Genomic DNA, 6,000 nt, shown 5'->3' on the forward strand with positions numbered 1-6,000 from the left:
AAGAAATTTTAAATCATTTCCCCTCCAGTTCATTTATCATTTTATTTTAGATCTACAAACTCCACTTTCAAACAATCCTGTTCCTGCCAACACGATCTATCAAAACCCCTGGTCATTCTGAAGATCAGAATTAGGTGTCCATTAAACCTTCCCTGGGGTTCACATACACACACCTTCTAATAGGACATACTTTCAGAGTTACAGATTTATAGCTGAGGAATGGACAAACCATCTTGCTCTTTCCAAGTACCAGCATAGACATGATGGGCTTAATGGCCTCTTTTCATGTTGCTTAATAATATTGGTGTGTCTGAACAAAATCTCCCATTCTAGAGCCACGGCTGGCAGTGAGAGGGGATACCATAGAGGGTTTCCAACACAGAAAAAAGCCCTTCAGCCCAATGAGTCAAAAACAACCAGTCAACTATTCTAATCCTAAATTATTTCTGGTCAGGGGGGTGTTGGCTTTTCTCACATGGTGACAAGTTCTCAGCACATTATGTATGGGTGAGGACTGTTACCTGATTGGGTCGGAGGTCCCGCTGCCCAATATGAAGGGCAGCTGCATGGAATCCATTCCCTGCAAGTGAGAAATTATTCAGAGAAGACAACGGCAATGAAATTTTCCTTCCATCCTTCACCGAGCAGACTTCCACCCTTGGTCAGCCTTCTTGACTCTCACCCCTCTTGCTCAGTCAGCCTCCATGTCCTGCACAATGTAGATTACTATCACAGCACTGGGCAGATAATGTTCCCCAACCTCCAAACTACGTCTCCTGCTCTATGGGGATTTTCATTTTTAGCTTCTTGCCCCACTTGAGCCACCCCTTGCTTCTGGCTTCGGGACCTGCAGAAGATTTTGTTTCCATCATGCAAACCCAGACTGATTGCCCATTCCCATTGTGTCAGACCTTCTATGCAGGATTTTCTGCAGTGATTCAGTGTCATACCACTCAGTGCCTCTGAGAAACTTTGGTATTTAAATTCGCACCACCAGATAGTTACTGAACTTAATGAAGGTTGAAATTAAATGTGTAATGTGCATGACTGTGTTTTGAATGTTTATAATCGAGAAGTTCATTTCAACACAGAAAATACAAACACAGAAGTGCAGGGATCAAGCTAGTGAGGCAAAAATGGTTAAAAGATGTTCATCAAAGTGTATGAAATAAAACACTTTTACTTACAGTTTTAGACCATGTTTATTAAGTAGTTTCTTGTTTAAATTAAAGTGGAGAAACATTCCTGCAAAAAAACTCATTTCATTTGATATCATTACAGTGTATCATCAGCGTGTGCTTGCTGATTAAATTAAAACAATCAATTTGTTTGGTTTTGGAAGTCAAGCAGAGCATTTTTGCAAGCAGAGTTTCTCAGTGCAATGTTATGCTTCTTAAGAGTTGAACTGTAGGGAAATGATAATGAAATATTGCATGTATTATATATATATTCTCTATTTGAATAAATCTTGAATGAAGAAGCTACTCAGAAATGAAGAATTTCTTTTACATAGCAAAGCTGGAGAAGAAGATTTGCCCTCTAGATTTAAAAATATATAAGACCATTAGACCATAAGACATAGGAGTGGAAGTAAGGCCATTCGGCCCATCGAGTCCACTCCGCCATTCAATCATGGCTGATGGGCATTTCAACTCCACTTACCCGCATTCTCCCCATAGCCCTTAATTCCTTAATATGCTTTAATGATCCATCTGACTTGTAAAAGCACGCATGACTTAAAAGGAAGGCTGGTGGTTTCTCAAGATAACATCCAAGTGAATACTGTCACCATTTGTTCTTACATTATGTCTGAGCACTGGGGATTAGAGGTCAGCGTCTTGTCATGATGGACAGAAACCATGCTTTGGAATATCCCATGAGGAGGCTCTGAAGAGATATCGGAGGCTTTTGCTTGCAGAGGAGAAGAGAGAGGAATAGCAAAAATATAAGTGAGACACCTCCCCCCAGTAACACCTCTCCCATTACACTAATACCTCCCACCTCCCTACACCACCCCCTCCCACCACAGCAGCTAATCTGATTCTGGGGGTGGCAAGGTGGAGTTAACATTAAGACCCATACTTTTCTAGTTAGAATGCACTGCATCAAGTATAGTAGTGATTCAGAATGAGCACAATTACTGATCATTCCCCTCACCATCACTGTAGACCTTCATTGGAAATAGTCCTGCTAACCTTAGGTTGTGACCCTTTATTCGACAGAACCAGGATCACAGTCTAATGATACAGAGTAGGCCATTCAAGACTGAAGTGAGGAGAAGTCTCTTCACCCAGGGGAGTGGTGGGGTGCCTGTGGAATTCTTTGCCATAGAAAGTGTTTGACGCCAAAACATTGAATGTTTTCAAGAAGGAGATAGATATAGTTATTAAGGCGAAAGCGATCAAAGGGACAGGGAGAAAGGGGAACAGATTACTAAATCGGATGATCAGCCATAATCATATTGAATGGTCTCAAAGGAGTAGACTCCTGTTCCTAAATTCTATGTTTCTACATTTATTGTTGGGTTTGCTGACTACGACTTAAACACTCGTGCACAGTTGGTGAATTTCTTTGGTTTTTCCAAATTCTAGCAGCACGAGGTGTTACTCGCCTCAGGCATTATGCTGTGCAAACATTTGAATATTACAAGAAAAACTGGAGTCAGTATCATGGCTTCACTGTCCATAAAGAGACTAAGTTTCAGTTCATCGATGATACTGATGAAGATCTGGCAATGGAGATTGGTTCTCGAGGATGAAGAGTCGAGAGGGTGGTGCTGGAAAAGCACAGCAGGTCAGGCAGCATCCGAGGAGCAGGAGAATCAACGTTTCAGGCATAAGTCCTTCATCAGAAATGAGGTTATGCCCAAAACATCGATTCTCCTGCTCCTCGGATGCTGCCTGATCTGCTGTGCTTACCCTCTCGACTCTGATCTCCAGCATCTACCGTCCTCACTTTCTTGAGGATGAACTTTGCCCATCACCAGAAGGGATCAGATGGAGATGGAAGGAAGAGCTTTTTGAGAAGAGTTACTGTGTTGGGATTGAGTGGAAGCAGAGAGTCAGAGGCAAACAGTAAAAGCAAAGGTGATGGAAGAGGATGGAGTGAATGACTATGATACACCTGACACAGAAACTGAAGAAGGCAAGAAAAACCAGCAAGTTGCAGCTACCATTACAGAAGACATCAATTGGTTTAGCTAAATGCTTTCAGATGGCTGAAAATCAAGAATACTGCAACTGACACCCTTCATGTGCCGAGGTGCTCTATTACTTTATTTATGTCCGAGCTTTGTCTTAGTTTGGATGTGCCCCTAGTTGAAGGAGTAGCTCTGTTGGGATTGCAAAAGGTGCAGAACATCCACTGTTATCTGGGTTTTTTTTTGTGCATTCAGTTCTGGTCATCACATTACAGGAAGGATTTGGAGGCATTGGAAATGGTGCAGAAGAAGTTTACCAGGATGTTGCCTCGATTAGAGGGCATGAACTATAAGAAGATGTGAGACAAACTTGGGTTGTTTTCTCTGGAGTGATAGAGGTTGAGGGGAGGGGTGTAAATAGGCAGAATCTTCAACCCATGTTGAAATGTCTAATACTTGATTGGCATTGCATCCACATTCATCTACTCCATCCACCACCAATGCTCAGTAGAGGTGGTGTGTACTATCTACAAGATGCACTGCAGAAATTTACCAAAGATCCTCAGACAGTACCTTCCGAACCCGTGACCACTTCCATCTAGAAGGACAAGGACAGCAGATAGATGGGAACCCCACCACTTTCAAGTTCCCTTCCAAGCCACTCACTATCCTGACTTGCAAACATATTGTTGTTCCTTCACTGTCACTGGGTCAAAATCCTGGAATTCCCTCCCTGATGGCATTGTTGGGCCACATACAGCACAAGGATTGCCGTGGTGCAACAAGGCAGCCCACCAGCACCTTCTCAAGAGCAACTTGGAACGGTCAATAGACGCTGGTCAGCCAGTGATGCCCACATCCCACAAAGTGAATTAAAAAAAATTAATGGGCATGCATTTAGGGTAAGAGGTGGAAAGTTCAAAGGAAATGTGAGGAGCAAGTTTTTAACACAGAGAATGGTAGGTTCCTGTAACGTGTTGCCAGTGATAGTGGTGGCACCTTTAGATAAGCACATGAACAAGAAGGAGTGGAGAGATATGAACCATGGGTAGGCAGAGGGATGAGTTTAACTTGGCACCATGTTGGCACAACCTTGTGGGTCAAAGGTCCTGTTCCTGTGCTGTACTGGTCGACGTTCTATCACATATGACTCTTAACAATGGTCAGTTTTAACAAATATTCCAAAATGGGAATAGTTTCATCGGAGAATACATAAGGTGCTCACGATATTTCATTGTCCCTCTCAAAAAAATGTAGATAGAATATATCGTGCTTGAGGGCCATTGTAAAATTACTCAGTCAAATAATGAACAGAGTCCAAGTTCCAGCAGTGGGGACCTGAGGGCTGTACAGCCTCTTACTGTGCTCTCAGTGACTCTATAACTCCACGACTAAACTGTCAGGGTAGATTTTCTGATTGAGTATCCAACAGTGTTTTAAGTTCACCCTATTATCCCATCGCATTCCCCCACCCCAAACCCATATATCCCACCCCTTTATATTGTGAAAGCAACTCACCTCCACTAACGTCCACTGGATTGAAAACTGCAGTTTATTCGTGAATTCAGATCTCACCAGCACTGATGATTTATTTGTGTTATATTTGTTTCATTGCGATAAACACATTGGGTAGCCTTCTCACCTTGTGGAGTGGGGGATTAATGACTGAATCTTGTTGCTCTGTTGTATTGATCTTTCGTTAACACTGAAAAAAGGTTCAGTGGGTGCAGTGCCCATAAGGGAAATTTGACAAATACTTGAAAGGGAAAAGAATTGTGGAGGTATGGGGATGTCACTTTAATGCCTCCTAGCCTTACAATGCTCTGAGATATCTATACTTCTGGCCTCTTGACTATTACCAATTAAATTGGTGGCCATGCTTTGGAATTCTATCCCTAAACCTCTGGCTCCTTCAAAATGCCTCATTAAACTTACCTAATGGTCAAGCTTTCAACCATCTGTCCTAATATCATCTTATGTGGTGTGGTATCTAATTCTACTTCATAATAACCTGTCAAGTGTCTTGGGATGTTCAATTATGTTACAGGCATGATGTAAATTCAAGTTTTGGTGCTGGCTAAAGATTAGCTTTAGATATAGATTTATTGTCCCATGTACTCAAGTACAGGAGTACAGTGAAAAGTGTAGAATGTCACCACAAATAGTGACATCTTAGGTACAAAGTAGTAAGAGAAACAAGAGTTTAGAGTTAGATTAGATTCCCTACAGTATGGGAACAGACCATTTGGCCCAACAAGTCCACATTGACCCTCTGAAGAGCAACACACCCAGAACCATTCCCCTAACCTATATTTACCCCTGATTAATTATGGGCAATTTGGCATGACCAATTCACCTGACCTACAAAGCTGCGGATTGTATGAGGAAACTGGAGCACCTGGAGGAAACCCACACAGACACGGGGAGATTGTGCAAACTCCACACAGACAGTCATCCAAGGCTGGGATCAAACGTGGTCCCTGGCGCTGTGAGGCCAGCAGTGCTAACCACTGAACCATGGTGTCACCTCTAAAAGTTCAATTTTAAGCAATTTTCCAGAGAATAGCAGAAAAAAAAGAAAAAAGATAATTGTTATCATTATAATCTTTCATTGTTTAAACTTGGAAAATAAAGGAATAAGTGAAAAGTGATGGGATGTGGGACTAATTGTTTTACTCTTCAAAAGATCTGGCTCTGACCTGATGAACTCAGTAGTCTCCTGCTGCTCTATGATTCTGTAACATGTTTTCTCTGGGAAAGCTTTTCAACTCTCTCTCTCTCTCTCTCTCTCTAACTGGGATCACCGAGTTTAAAGTTGGGTTCAGTATGCTTTCGTATTGCACTGTTAACTGTGTCTCTAC

Source organism: Chiloscyllium punctatum, chromosome 5, assembly GCF_047496795.1.
Source record: "Chiloscyllium punctatum isolate Juve2018m chromosome 5, sChiPun1.3, whole genome shotgun sequence".
NCBI lineage: Eukaryota > Metazoa > Chordata > Chondrichthyes > Orectolobiformes > Hemiscylliidae > Chiloscyllium > Chiloscyllium punctatum.